This window comes from Cucurbita moschata, unplaced genomic scaffold, assembly GCF_002738365.1.
Source record: "Cucurbita moschata cultivar Rifu unplaced genomic scaffold, Cmos_1.0 Cmo_Scf00004, whole genome shotgun sequence".
NCBI lineage: Eukaryota > Viridiplantae > Streptophyta > Magnoliopsida > Cucurbitales > Cucurbitaceae > Cucurbita > Cucurbita moschata.
Genome location: NW_019268520.1, coordinates 275437 through 292127, shown reverse-complemented (window position 1 = coordinate 292127; position 16691 = coordinate 275437). Strand labels below are relative to the sequence as shown.

The window sequence follows — 16691 nt, the reverse complement described above, 5'->3', positions numbered from 1 at the left end:
TTCTAGTTTTTATACGAGAGTTTAAAGAAAAATAAGCAAATGGAGGCTAGGAAAGTTGGAATCCATCAGTTTACATGACACTATTGATATCTTTGGTGGCAATCTTATCTCTTGGAGTTCAAGGAAATAATCGATAGTTTCTCATTCTAGTACGAAGGGTGAATACAAGGCGGTTGCTTATGCCACTGCCGAATTAATCTGGATCCAAGTTCTCTTGTGTGAGCTCGGGATCTCGCAAGCACGAGCGCTTAGCCTGTGGTGTGACAACATTGGTGCCACCTATCTGTCCGCCAATCCAATCTTTCATCGATTATTACTTAGTTCGTGAAGATTAGGCGCAATCTGAACTTAGTAGTACATCGTCAAGATTAGATAATCTATTGATTTACTCGTTTGTTACACATCTATAAATACATGATGTTGAGGTCGTGACCCGCCATTCAACCTAACAACACCATTAATACGTAATCATAAGGAAGAGTATTTATTAAAGCACTAGGTTGTTCGCCTTAATTTTTGTAGAAAACAACAAACTATTTAATTTGATATAATTGTGGGGGCATTTCGAACTCAAGATTTGAAATTTATCAACTAGACCAAATGCCTGGATAGTGGATCAATCATTTTTAGTTGATAGTCCATGTGTTTTGTGTGCCTCAAGATTTGAAATTTATCCATTTTTTTTTTTTGTGCTTTAGAACCTACTATTATTGTCACATAATTTCACATGGTAGAATTTGTTATTCAATTCAATTGGATGTACTTCAATTAATATTATTAAAAAACACTGACATAAATGAAGTTCTTTGTATTTCAATTAATATTATTAAGAAATATTGACATAAATAAAGTTCATATCCTATAATTCGTGGTTTGTAGGTTTGAGATATGAATGACCAACTCAAATTTATTTGGTTGAAGCTGCATAGCCACTAAAGTATATGCATTCCTTTAGGATAAATATTGAAACAATCCGTTTGAATTTTAAGTAAAATTTTATCATAAATTAAGTTTTTGAAAATGACTTTTATTTTATATTTATTTTTAATTTTTTAATTTTTAAAATTTTTAATTTTAGTTTTCAAAACCTACGTTGATATGTTAAAACTACTTCTGTACTACCATTTAACAATATTTTTATTGTAAAATGGGATTAACTTGTTTTAAGTTTATGTAGTTTTTTTCATTACTACATTTACTTTTATCTCATGTTTTAAAAAAAATGTGTTAGTACGCGTAATTCCTCTTTTATTATTATATATACTTACTCCATTTGTATTTACTTCATTTTATACAAAAGTTTACGGTAATTAATAAATCTATGTGCTTAATACATTCTCTAAAAAAATAAATTTGTTTGTATTAGGATAAATTACCATGCATAGAAAGAGAAGAAACACCGAAAACAAGTAGAAGGTTTAGAATTTAAATCAACCACACAATCGAACTTGAAAGACTGAATGGCTCAAATGCAATTCTACCCCAACAATTGCTTGAAACTAAGAAATGGTAGAGATGAGGCTCGAATTCCTAAGGGAAACTTCTCAACTTGAGAGATCAATTTCATTCCTCTCAAATCTGATTTTTACATAATAATTTGTGGATATTTATAGTCTTCCACAGAAAAAGTTAGTGGCTTGGATTTAATCTCAATCCGATTGATTCTCCACAAAAGACGAGGTCAATTTGACAATTTGACCATTACATACTTTATGAATTAAAAATAAATAAAGTTTTCTAACAACTCATGTAATGATGCTTGCAACTTCATCTTCTACTTGAACAATGTAAATATTCACTTCTAAAGCTCCAAATGGTCCTTATTCAATCGAATAAGCTTGTAACACATGAAATGAGAGTTGAATCAAGCTTATCCAATTTTATAGATGAATAGTGAATGCTTGTTGAATCTTCTTGGCTGGTCTAGGAACATTTGGAATACCGTGATCCTTATCATCTTTCCCCTCTTCAAAAGAATTCGTCCTCGAATCAGAAAAATCATGACCTACATCAAAAGGACTCGAGTCAGCAACATTAAAAGTAGAATGTGTTGAAAATTCTCCAGGATGATCATTTTATATGCATTGTCATTAATTATTTCAAGGACTTGAGAAGGGTCATCCCCTCTTGGATGTAACTTTGTCTTCCTTTGAGATGGGTATCGCTCCTTGTGAAAATGTATCCAAATCCAGTTATCGAGTTGAAAAATGATTTCCTTCCGTCCTTTGTTAATTCTTGAAGCAACTTTGAAATTTTGTTTCTCAATTGTCTCCTTCACCTCTTTATGCAATGTTTTGATCAAACCTTACTTGTGGTTGCTTTACTAACAAAAATATTTAATTCTTAAAGTAACTTTTTGTTTCTCAATTGTCTCCTTTCACCTGTTTCTACAATGTTTTGATCAGATCTGCCTTACTTGTGGTTGCTTTACTCACAAAAATATTTGAATGAATAGGAAGCAAATCAAGAGGTGTAAGTGGATTAAATCCATAAACATCTTCAAAAGAAGAACAATGAGTGGTACTATGAATTGATCTAAAGGAGAAGGTACTATGAATTGCTCTATTATATGTCATCTCTACAAATGGCAAACATTCGTCCTAAGACTTAATATTCTTAGAAATAATTGGCAGATTAAATCCATAAACATGTTGAGAAGGAGAACAATGAGTGGTACTATGAATTGCAGAACGGTACTATTAATTCCTCTATTATATGTCATCTATACAAATGACCTATTATATGTCATCTCTACAAATGGCAAATATTAGTCCCAAGACTTAATATATTCTTAGAAATAATAGGCAATAAGCCAATTTATCCCACACCATACTTTTCAAAAGTAACTTAAAAATTTAACTATCCCTATCTTTTTTGCGTGTAGCAAACCACATTTAAAGGCATATACAATCCATATAAAATGTCTATCCCATTAAGGCACCACCATATTATAGAGCATTTAGGAATATAGAGCGGGGTATGTGGGGTATCGATCCCCATACCAATCGCATGCAAACAGGGCACTCTACCGTCTTAGCTACATTCCCACAATTCTTGCATAACAATACCAAAAAATGTGCGTCATCAATAATAGTGAAAATGAAAAAATATTTCTGTTCATTATGTAAAAATTAAGGAAAATTGAATAGAAATAAAATATTAATAACAACATTATGTCAAAAATAAGGAAAAATTGAATAGAAATAAAATATTAATAATGAATAGTTTCTTTAAGAGATGCATTCTACCATCTTAGCTACATCCCCACAATTCTTACGTAACAAAACTCAAAACTACACGTCATCAATAATAGTGAAAATGAAAAAAATATTTCTGCTCATTATGTAAAAAAATAAGGAATAATTGAATAGAAATAAAATATTAATGAGTTTCTTCACGAGATGCACTCTACCATATTTGCTACATCCCCACAGTTCTTACATAACAAAACCCAAAATCCTCGTATCTCTCGCATGCAAAGAGTGCACTCAACCATCTTACCTACATCACCACAATTCTTACATCACAAAATCCTAAACGTACCATCATCAATAATAGTGAAAATGAAAAACTCCCTTTGATCATTATGTCATAAATAAGAAAAAATTGAAAAGTAATAAGATATTTTAATAATTGATAGTTTTCCTTTGGAGATGGAGGGTAGCGATCTCCGTACCTCTCGCATGCAAGGCAAGCGCTCTACCATTTTGATGGTGTTAATATAACACATGGGGAAGCAATTTGGATCTTAGGCACTCTTAGTACATCAATTATAATAAATTAGCTTGTAGTTTAAATTCCTTTTTCCTTACAAATCGGTTTCAAACCACCAGTAGTATCTTCCCTACTTTTCTTCGACCTTAGAACGAGATGTTATAATCCAGTGAGTGACTAAATTTGGAAGGAATTTAGTATATATAAAGAGAGAGTTTTGAGAGAATTTCTCAAAGTTTTTCAAGAATACTTTCCATGTGCGTTGATCACTCTGTTTATTGATGTTCGCATGATCATGCAAATTTGAGATTACAAAATTTTGACACTCGAAATTTCACTCAAATTTGTTAAATCAAATTTATGGCAAACATGCAAGTTTGGTTAAATCAAATTTTGACACTCAAAATTCCACTCAAGTTTGTGGGATTATGGGCAAACATGCAAGATTGTTAAACCATATATTAACACTCAATATTCCACAAACTCAAACATGGATTTTTCCATGATGTGAAGTCAACATTTTGACTTTCTCTATTTTAATTCAACAATTAATTCACAACATTAATTTCAAATCAAAATAATATTAAATGATTCATTAATATTTAACATTAAATCAAATGCCAATCCCAATCAATTCCCGCACATATTGATTATGAATCCCTATTGATAATTAAAATATTTAAATCTTTATTTACATATCTTCAATTCTCTCATTTTGTTTAATTCGTAATTAAATAAAAATGGGGTTAAATAAATCGTATATATTTAGTGCATATTCCTAATTTGAGTTCGAACACTTCAAACTCACTCGTCACACTGTTCTAAGATTTAGTTCGATATGAGCTAGCAAGGGAACCTAATGGACCTATAGATCATGGGCTACAACGATTCGAGATTAACCAGCTAAACTCATTAACCTTTTAACCAACATTCATTAACTACTAGAACACTACACTATAGCCTAGTAGTTGCACTCCCCTCACTATAGATATATTTCTGTCCATTTGATATAACCATGATTAGTAAGTCGATCCTTCACAGGTTGTTCATAACTAGAGTTGGGTAATTTACCGTTTTTTCCCCTAAAGTTACTTCATGTTCCTTAAGTCCCACTAATTCTTTAATGAATAATTGGTTTGTGGTCCAACCACCAAACCGAATCCCTCTCGGGCCAATGAGAGGGTGGGGCCCCTTATTCAAGACATGTAGTTAGTACTTAAGGGAACAACCTCTCTATTATCCCTAAAAGCGGGTAGGAGTGAATTCCATCTTACACTCTATGTCCCCAACTATTCACTCAGTCTTACCCCTGGAATGGGAGGCTTATTGAGTCGATGAACTCGGGCCACTCTCACCCATGCAAATCTAAGAATAACTCTGAATAAACAGGATTTCATAGTTAGCTCAAGATTAAGGTCGAGTTACCTAGGTCATCGAATGAAAAATCAGTCCCATGAGTAAACGACATTATAAAGTGAGAGTGATTTTCTTCATGGTTTGATCTTATGCAATACTCATTGCATAGGACGCCCCCACTAACATGTCTCCACATGTACAATTTAGTGATCACAATTGTTTATATCATATACAAAAGTGGGCCGCATCCATAGTGTCCCCAAGATAAGGTACTTAGCCTTATCCCTGTACTATAGATCATTTTGACTATATACTTGAACTTGATCCACTCTTATATCTCTACCTATAGTTCAAGCAATCATACTATAACCATAGTATTCAACTCTTAGTTTAATGGATTTAGATTAATGATTGTAAAATTCACTTTATTCAATAACAATCTTTACTGAATAAACATCAATAATAACTTTATTGAAAATAGAATATATTTTTGTTTACAAACTATGAGTTTTATGACATAAAACCAACACATTTAAGCTACATCCCCACAATTCTTACATCACAAAACCTTTAAACTTCCCATCATCAATAATAGTGAAAATGAAAAAATATGTTGCTCTCATAAATAAGGAAAGATTGAGGTATCAATCCCCGTGCCTCTCGAATGCAAGGAGTGCACTCTACCATCTTAGCTACATCCCAAATCCAAAGCCTATCCCCAAAAATAGTCACCCTCCACATTTACCCAGGTGTCTTGTGTGCATTTGAAATTTTTCAACATGTTTTTTTTTTCTTTTTTGTTGACATTCAAAGATGTGAACTGAAGACCTCTCACACCCTAAGAAAGAATAATACCACTTGACCAAATTTCCCTTATTGAACATCTATCATTTTTAGCTCTCACTCGATATGATTTTTTTCTCTCAAGTTTGAAATCTATATTTGTTTGAAGTTGAGGGGTTAAAAGGAAGTTCAACAAGGTGAGGTAGGTCTTTTTGTATAAGAGAAAGTTCAAGGATTTAACGAAAAGAAAATCATCAACCTTTTTAACTTTTCAATCAATACACGACATTCTTAATTAATAAATTGTTTTACCTACAAAAACACAAAGTGAAACAAAACATAAAATTCTTAATTAATAAATTATTTTACCTAAGAAAACACAAAGGGAAGCAAATTAAGTGCATTGGATTGATACATTATTTAGGCCTTTTATATTAAAGGGAAAATTCAAGAGTTGATCTCAAAACCTCTCACACCACTGGACCAAATATCCTTGTTGTGGACTTCATATTCAATTACGCATTAAACATATCATCGTTATTTCACTTACTTTATTTGATGTTCATATAAATTTGTTAATATTGATGGTGTTACTATAACACGTGCGGAAGCAATTTGAATCTTAGGCACTCTAAGTACATCAATTATAGTAAATTAGCTAGCATGTTCAAAAGCATTAAAACTCAATGAGTTTGAATACTAACCTTTTGTAGTTCAAATTTCATTTTCCTCAGGCCGGTCTCGAAGCACCACTAGTGCCTTCTCTATTGAATTTAGATTAATGATCGTAACAATCACTTTATTCAATAACAATCTTTACTGAGTAAACATCAATAATAAATTTATTGAAAACATAATATGTTTTTGTTTACAAACTATGAGTTTTAGGACATAAAACTCAACAAATACAAACAACAGGCCCGACGGATTTTTTTGTTTACACCTTGTTCATAGCCGACGGATTTTCGTACATATGACAATACCTTCAATAGGTTCGATGTCATCTTCTCTTTGATGATGTTGAACGTCGTGTTTCTGGACAGCGTCAACCAGATCAACCATAAGGCGTGACGATCCTTAAGTTTCCACTCCTCTGCGGTCATGGTATCCGGCTTCACCCCCAAAAGAGGTTTCTAAAGATATTTCTGGTACATATAATCTTCAATCTGCATCTTCTAGAAATTGATATCGAATCTATCAAACTTTTAAATTCTTGTCTTTGAACTTTCCATCTTCACAAATTATGGTGAATCTCGCCTCACTCTGATACCAATTATTAGGATCACACAACAACGCACACACTCGATCTAAATTAACACAAAGAACATGATAGAGAAAATGTAAGGAGATATATTGACTGAAAGCTTTGTATTAATGATTTCAAGGTATGCCTGAGCCTATGAAGAATGAGAAATGTACATTTTGAAAGCACTGACTAATGAGTATATATATGATTTCAGTTTATTATAGATATATATATAGCTTTAACGGATATAACCGCCTACTATATATAAATACTTAGTATATATATCTCTATCAGATTTTTACTGCAAATAGTCTGCGTCCATATCCAACATTCTAGAGCCCAAATAGTTAGTTTTTCTAGGAGAGTTTAAAGAAAAATAAGCAAATGGAGGCTCGAAAGGTTGGAACCCATCAGTTTACTTTCTGTAAACGTTTTAACCTCCATATCCAACGTTCTAGAGCCAAAATAGTTAGTTTTTCTAGGAGAGTTTAAAGAAAAATAAGCAAATGGAAGCTCGAGTTGGAACCCATTAGTTTACTTTCTGTAAACGTTTTAAGTTTCAAATTTAAAACTTTGATGGCAATCTTATTCTTTGGGTTGGAACCCATATTCTTTGATGACAATCTTATCTCCCGGAGTTCAAGGAAATAATGGGGTTGCTTATGCCATTGCCTAATTATTCTAATATTCGAGGGTTATCAAATAAACCAAAAACCCAACAAAGAAATAACAAACTATTTAAATTGATATAATTGTAGGGGCAATTCATGAATCGAACTCAATGTCTCTTGCATCCGAAGCGAAAATCATACCACTAGACCGAATGCCCTTGAAGTGGATCAATCATTTTTAGTTGCTAGTCCATGTGTTTTGTGTCCCTCAAGATTTGAAATTTATCCACGTGTTTTTTTGTGCTTTAGAACCTACTCGTTAATTTCACATTGTCCATTACATAATAGAATTTGTTCTTCAACTCAATTGGATGTACTTCAATTAATATTTTAAAAAAATATTGACATAAATAAAGTTCATATCCTATAATTCCTACCTTGTATCTTTAAGATTATGAATGACCGAGCTCAAATTATTTTGGTTGAAGCTGCATTGCCTCTAAAGCATATGCATTCCTTTGGGAGGCAATGCATTCCTTTGGGATAGATATTGAAATTGACGATATTGAAACAATACAAATACATAAACCTATATTGATATGTCAACACTACTTCTTCTTTTATATTGTAAAATGGGATTAACTTATTTTAAGTTTGTAAATTTTATTTTGGAGATGCAAGGTATCGATCCTCGTACCTCTCGCATGCAAAGCGAGCACTCTACCATCTAAGCTACATCCCCACAACTATCATTACTCATTATGTCATAAATAAGAAAAAATTGAAAAGAAATAATATATTTAGTAATCAATTCATTTGGAGAAGCAAGGTATCGATCCCGTACTTCCCACGTGGGAAGCTCTACCATCTGAGCTACATCCCCACAATTCTTACATCAGAAAACCCAAAACGTCCCGTCATCAATAATTGCGAAAATGAAAAAATACCTCCGCTCATGTGATAAATAAGGAAATATTGAGTAGAAATAAAATATTAATAACAATTAGTTTCTTTTTGAGATGTGGGGTATCTATTCCCGTACCTGAACTACATCCCCACAATTATTACATTACAAAACCCTAAATGTCACGTCATCAATAAAAGTAAAAATGAAAAACTAACTATCTCACTAATAATATTGAAAATGAAAAACTATCTCTGCTCATTAGGTCATAACTAAGGAAAGAATTAATAGAAATAAAATATTAATAACAAATAATTTCTTTTGGAGATGTGGGGTATCGATCCCTGTACCTCTCGCATGCAAAGAGTGCACTAAATAATCTTACCTGCATCCCCACAATTCTTACACCATAAAACCCCCTCTCCCATGCAAAGAGTGCACTAAATAATCTTACTTGCATCCCCACAATTCTTACACCACAAAACCCCCCTCTCACATGCAAAGAGTGCACTAAATAATCTTACTTGCATTCCCACAATTTTTACACCACAAAACCCCCTCTCACATGCAAAGAGTGCACTAAATAATCTTACTTGCATCCCCACAATTCTTACACCACAAAACCCTAAACGTCTCGTCATCAGTAATTGTGAAAATGAAAAACTACCTTTGTTCATTATGTCATAAATAAGATTAATAATTGATAGTTTTCCTTTAGAGATGCATGATAGCGATCCCTGTTCCTCTCACATGCAAAGCAAGCGCTCTACCATTGAAGCTACATCCATACAATTCTTATGGCACAAAACCTTTAAACTTCCCATCATCCATACAATTCTTATCGCACAAAACCTTTAAACTTCCCATCATCCATACAATTCTTACGGCACAAAACCTTAAACAAAACCTTTAAACTTCCCATCATCCATAGAGTTCTTACAACACAAAACAAAACCTTTAAACTTCCCATCATCCATACAATTCTTGCAGCACAAAACCTTTAAACTTCCCATTATCCATACAATTCTTATAGCACAAAACCTTTAAACTTCCCATCCTCCATACAATTCTCACCGCACAAAACCTTTAAACTTCCCATCATCCACACAATTCTTACTGCACAAAACCATCTCATCATTAACAATAGTAAAATGCTCATTATGTCATAAATAAGAAAAATTTGAAATAGAAATAGAATATTTAGTAGTAGGATTCTTTTAGAGATGTAGAGTATTGATCTCCGTACTTCTCACATGCGAAGCGAGCGCTCTACCATCTGAGCTACATCCCCACAATTCTTATATCACAAAATCCTAAACCTACCATCACCAATAATAGTGAAAAAATATATATATATATCTCTGCTCAATATGTTAAAATAAGAAAAGATTGAATAGAGATAAAACCATCTGAGCTACATTCCCGCATGCAAAGTGATCGCTATAACATCTGAGCTACATCCCCACGATTCTTACATCACAAAACTTTAAATTCATCAATAATAGTGAAAACTAAAAAATATCTCTGCTCATTATGCCATAATTAAGGAAATATTGAATAAAAATAAAATATTAATAACAAATAGTTTCTTCTAAAGATGAAAATGCAAATATTGAATAAAAATAAAATATTAATAACAAATAGTTTCTTCTAAAGATGAAAATGCAAAGTATCGCTAAAGATGAAAATGCAAAGTATCGATTCCCATACCTCTCGCATGCTAAACGAATGCTCTACCATCTAAGAGATTCTACTATCAATAATAGATTCTTTCAAAGATAAGAGGTATCGATCCCCATACATTTCGCATGTTAAGTGAGCACTCTACCATCTGAGCTACATCCCCGCGATTCTTACATCACAAAACCCTAAATGTCTTGTCATCAATATAGTGAAAATGAAAAACAATCTCTGCACATTATGTCATAAATAAAAATAAATTAAAAATAAATAATATATTTAATAATTGATAATTATCCTTTAGAGATGCCGGTACCAGTCCCCATACCTCTCGCATGCAAAGCTCTACCATCTAACATCCCCATGAATCTTACTTCACAAGACATTAAATTTTTCGCCATCAATAAAAGTAAAAATGAAAAAATATATCTACTCATTATGTCATAAATAAGGAAAAATTGAATAGAAATAAATTATTAATAAAAAATTGATTCTTTTGGAGATGTGGGGTATCGATCCCCATGTCTCTCGCATGCTAAGCGAGCGCTCTACCATCTACCATTTGAGCTACATCTCCACACTACTTGCCACAAAATCCTAAATTTTCTGCCATCAATAATAGTGAAAATGAAGAAATATCGCTACTCAACATGTCATGACTAAGGAAAAATTGAAACGAAATAACATTTTAATAATAGAGAATTTTATTTTGGAGATGCGAGGTATCGATCCCTATATCTCTCGCATGCAAAGTGAGTGTTGTACCATTTGAGCTACATCCCCACAATTCTTATGTCATAAAACCCTAAACGTCTTGTCATCAAGAATAGTGAAAATGAAAAACAATATCGCTACTCATTATGTCATAAATAAGGAAAAATTGAATAGAAATAAAATAGTATAACAAATAGTTTCTTTTAGAGATGGAGTATGGATTCCCATACCTCTCACGTGCTAAGAAAGCAATCTAAAATATAATCTACATTCCCATGATTCTTACATCGGAAAACCCTAAATGTCCCGTCATAAATAATTGTGTAAATGAAAAAATATCTCGGCTCATTATGTCATAAATAAGAAAATATTGAATAGAAATAGCTTCTTTTAGAGATGCAGGGATTAGATCCCCGTACCTTTTGCACGCTATGCGAGTGCTTTACCATCTAGGCTAAATACCCACAATTCTTAAATCACAAAACCCTAACTTTTCCGTCATCAATAATAGTAAATACCCACAATTCTTAAATCACAAAACCCTAACTTTTCCGTCATCAATAATAGTGAAAATGAAGAAATATCACTACTCAACATGTCATGAATAAGGGAAAATTGAAAGTAAAAAATATATTTAATAATAGATAATTTTATTTTGGAGATGTAAGGTGTAAATCCCTTTACCTCTCGCATACAAAGCAAGTGCTTTACCATCTGAGCTACGTCCCCACGATTCTTATGTTACAAAACCCTAAACGTCTCTGCTCATTATCTCTGCTCGTCATCAATGATAGTGAAAATGAAAAACTATCTCTGCTCATTAGGTAGTAAATATGAAAATTTTGAAAAGAAATAATATATTAAGTAATTGATTCATTTGGAGAAGCAAGGTATCGATCTCGTACTTCCCACATGGGAAGCTCGACCATCTGAGCTACATCTCCACGATTCTTACGTCAAAAAACCCTAAATGTCCCGTCATCAATAATTGTGAAAATGAAAAAAATATCTCCGCTCATTATGTCATAAATAAGGAAAGAAATAAAATATTAATAACAAATAGTTTCTTTTGGAGATGCAGGGTATCTCGATCCCCATACCTCTCACATGCTAAATGAGCGCTCTACCATCTGAGCTACATCCCTACAATACTAGCACCACAAAACCCTAAATCTCCCGTCATCAATAATAGTGAAAAATGAAGGAATATCGCTAATCAACATGTCATGACTAAGTAAAAATTGAAAAGAAATAACATATTTAATAATAGATCCCCGTTTAGGGTATCGATTCCCGTACCTCTCGCATGCAAAGCGAGTGCTCTACCATCTGAGCTACATCCCCATGATTCTCATGTCACAAAACCCTAAATGTCTCGTCATCAATAATAGGTCCAAAATGGGAATTCCAAAATGGGAGAAAATTAGGTATAATTTATGAATCATTTCGACATACAATTATTTTAGGCGTATCATTCACATTCACACTTTCATGGAAATGTATGTATTTAACTTGTGTCATTTTATTGTATTTATTTACTTCGTTTTATTCTACAATCTCTCTTGAATGGGTATTCCGAAAATCGAACTCAAGTCTTCTCACACCCAAAGCGAGAATCATACCACTAAACCAAATGCCCTTGTTATTCCATTTAAAACGTATGTATGAATCCTTGAGCCTAGGTTTTAAGGTCATATTTTGTCGTATTGCAGGAAACACATGAAGTCCTCGATGCGCTTGAACTGAAGCCTTGGATGTAGAACGTGTCTTGGAGAACAAAATAATAACATAATAAGAACAAAGAAGAGCTTTCTACTAGACATGCTTAAGATTTGGATAGGCATACTCATTGAAAGTGGGAAACGTGAAATGATATTAAGAGCATTATCTCGATGTCTTGTACCTTCGTACGCCACCACAGTTTGGCGTCGTCTACGAGATACATCGAGGCTACAGTCACCTTCTTGTCATTAGTACAAGCCGTTGTGGCTTTGAAGTACTGCTCGACATCAAAGATGAAGTTTTCCAACTCCTTGGCGTCCCGATTTCCTTTGAAGGCTCTAGGGTCTGGGAACCTTAGTTTGTTGGATCCTGTATTAGTTTGCCCAGCCATGACGCCTTCCACGGCTTTCATGGTCACTTCAATTCGAGTGCTCATGGAGGCCATCCTTTCTTGGATGTCGTCGATTGTTGTTCTGAATTTATCAGCTAATCCATTGAACAAACTCATCATTGTATTTTGTAGCACGTCGAACTCTTCGCCACGTCCCTCTTTGTGCGCGACAGAGCTATCCGAGCCACCAGACGGTTTTGGGCTGCTCGTAGGAGCAACTCTTTCTTCAAGCGAGGTCACTCGAAACATCAGTTCTGCAATTGGCAACCCATCCAAGCGGTTGCCCATTGCGTCGACTTCTACGACTTTCTCACTCAACTCGGTCACCCGTTTTTCCAGGAAACGGAGGGTGTCAGGGACTTCTTTGAGGAACAGCATTTTCTCCTCTATTAGCGTAAGCCGGTCGGCTTGTGCTTTGGGTGTCGACTTTGTCGTCAACATGATCTCGGTCTTTATGATGTTACAGAGCTAACAAAGCTCTGATACCACTTGACACAATCGCACTTTCGAAGGCAGCGGACTAGCGATTGTGCGACACTCACTTTCCAGCGACAATTGAGTTAAGCCAATTTGTTCTTGCGTCGCCTACGGCCAAGCAACGTACGATCGAGTCTCTAGCCTCGGTTTTAAAAGAAGGTTTTAGAAAACGAGGAGAGAGAGAGATTTTAGAAAGAGACGTTATATAAGCAAGCAAGAGAAAGAGTTATATAAGCAAGCAAGAGAAAGAGTTATATAAGCAAGCAAGAGAAAGAGCAAGAGAAAGAGTTATATAAGCAAGCAAGAGAAAGATAACAATGGCTTAGCATATATAACTTAGTCATATCCCCCTATAGTACATTCTACATTCTGAGCCATTTGGCCTAGACATGAAAAACACTAGAATTGAAAGACATGACAAGGGTTTGGCTCGTCATGGGCATGCGGCCATGGGCAACACGCCCTGGACGAGCATGACCGTAACACAGGGCAGACGGTTTCAAAGCAGACTCCCATTCATTAGATGGAGAAGATTTAATCACGGGCATTCTCAACATTATGGCCTTGAAGACTCCCATTCATTAGATGGAGAAGAGTTATATAAGCAAGCAAGAGAAAGAGTTATATAAGCAAGCAAGAGAAAGAGCAAGAGAAAGAGTTATATAAGCAAGCAAGAGAAAGATAACAATGGCTTAGCATATATAACTTAGTCATATCCCCCTATAGTACATTCTACATTCTGAGCCATTTGGCCTAGACATGAAAAACACTAGAATTGAAAGACATGACAAGGGTTTGGCTCGTCATGGGCATGCGGCCATGGGCAACACGCCCTGGACGAGCATGACCGTAACACAGGGCAGACGGTTTCAAAGCAGACTCCCATTCATTAGATGGAGAAGATTTAATCACGGGCATTCTCAACATTATGGCCTTGAAGACTCCCATTCATTAGATGGAGAAGAGTTATATAAGCAAGCAAGAGAAAGAGTTATATAAGCAAGCAAGAGAAAGAGCAAGAGAAAGAGTTATATAAGCAAGCAAGAGAAAGAGCAAGAGAAAGAGTTATATAAGCAAGCAAGAGAAAGAGCAAGAGAAAGAGTTATATAAGCAAGCAAGAGAAAGAGCAAGAGAAAGAGTTATATAAGCAAGCAAGAGAAAGAGCAAGAGAAAGAGTTATATAAGCAAGCAAGAGAAAGAGCAAGAGAAAGAGTTATATAAGCAAGCAAGAGAAAGAGCAAGAGAAAGAGTTATATAAGCAAGCAAGAGAAAGAGCAAGAGAAAGAGTTATATAAGCAAGCAAGAGAAAGAGCAAGAGAAAGAGTTATATAAGCAAGCAAGAGAAAGAGCAAGAGAAAGAGTTATATAAGCAAGCAAGAGAAAGATAACAATGGCTTAGCATATATAACTTAGTCATATCCCCCTATAGTACATTCTACATTCTGAGCCATTTGGCCTAGACATGAAAAACACTAGAATTGAAAGACATGACAAGGGTTTGGCTCGTCATGGGCATGCGGCCATGGGCAACACGCCCTGGACGAGCATGACCGTAACACAGGGCAGACGGTTTCAAAGCAGACTCCCATTCATTAGATGGAGAAGATTTAATCACGGGCATTCTCAACATTATGGCCTTGAAGACTCCCATTCATTAGATGGAGATGAGTAAAATACACAAGTAAAGATAAAGAGTTATATAAGCAAGCAAGAGAAAGAGCAAGAGAAAGAGTTATATAAGCAAGCAAGAGAAAGAGCAAGAGAAAGAGTTATATAAGCAAGCAAGAGAAAGAGCAAGAGAAAGAGTTATATAAGCAAGCAAGAGAAAGATAACAATGGCTTAGCATATATAACTTAGTCATATCCCCCTATAGTACATTCTACATTCTGAGCCATTTGGCCTAGATATGTAAAAGAAAAGAATTGAAAGACATGACAAGGGTTTGGCTCGTCATGGGCATGCGGCCATGGGCAACACGCCCTGGACGAGCATGACCGTAACACAGGGCAGACGGTTTCAAAGCAGACTCCCATTCATTAGATGGAGAAGATTTAATCACGGGCATTCTCAACATTATGGCCTTGAAGAGGACTCGAACCTCCACGCACTTTAGCACAAGATTTTGAGTCTCGTGTGTCTACCATTTCACCACCAAGGCATCTTGAAAGTGAATCATATTCCATGAATATGATATCTATTTAGTGTGATGTATGGAATATATGACAACGGTGGAGTGTTAGAGTATTTCTATTGCTCGGTCATGTCATATAGGTCCGGGTCGGACATCCAATTGCTTCGATTTCTTCATTTCCCCCTACGTGACTTTCTAAAGCACATCTAAGTGATATGCGTGATACATAGTTCATAATGTAGAACTCATTTAGTTCATCCTATTAGCTCGGCTCATCCAAAATAAGTATCTTAAAAATTTGATAATCTCACCAAATCTCTAATTGTATTTTTTTTCTTTATATTTTTAATCAATAATAATAAGATGAATGAGACTTCAATTACTATGCTATATCTATAAGAGAACGTACAAATGTATTTGAATATCTTGAGTTGTCGAAGTGAAGATTAGTTTCGTATTATTTAATGAGCATCTTGTATTTCATAAAAATTGGGGGCAATATAATCCTTACGTAAGGGCCATCCTACCCAACTTTCAGGCATTAAGATACGCTTTAGACGTGGATGATTATCATAAGAAATTCCCAACATATCATAAGATTCCCTTTCTGGAAAATCCGCACTTTTCCAAACCCAGAAAACCGACGGAATTCTAGGATTTATCCTTGCGGCAAATACTTTTATGCATACCTCTTCCGGTTGATCTATACCATACTCGATTCTCGTAAGGTGATACACACTAGCTAACAGTCCGCCTGGTGCTACATCATAAGCACATTGGGAACGTAGATAATTGTAACCATATACATATAAAATGACTGCAATGGAATGCCACTCCTCGGGCTTTATTTGTAAAGTCTCTATTCCTTGGTAATCGAAACCCAAAGATCTATGAACCAATCCATGTTTGACTAGCCAAGAAGACAAATGACCCTGCATCTTTTTTATCTCCCCCCCCCCCC

The 16691-nt window shown here is 34.6% G+C and overlaps 1 non-coding gene across 1 annotated transcript; it reads right to left on the bottom strand.

Moving 5' to 3' along the window:
• Positions 1 to 8379: 8379 nt before the first annotated feature.
• TRNAA-UGC lies at positions 8380 to 8452 on the bottom strand. The gene has a single exon. It is a non-coding gene; the product is annotated as a tRNA-Ala (tRNA).
• Positions 8453 to 16691: the final 8239 nt, after the last annotated feature.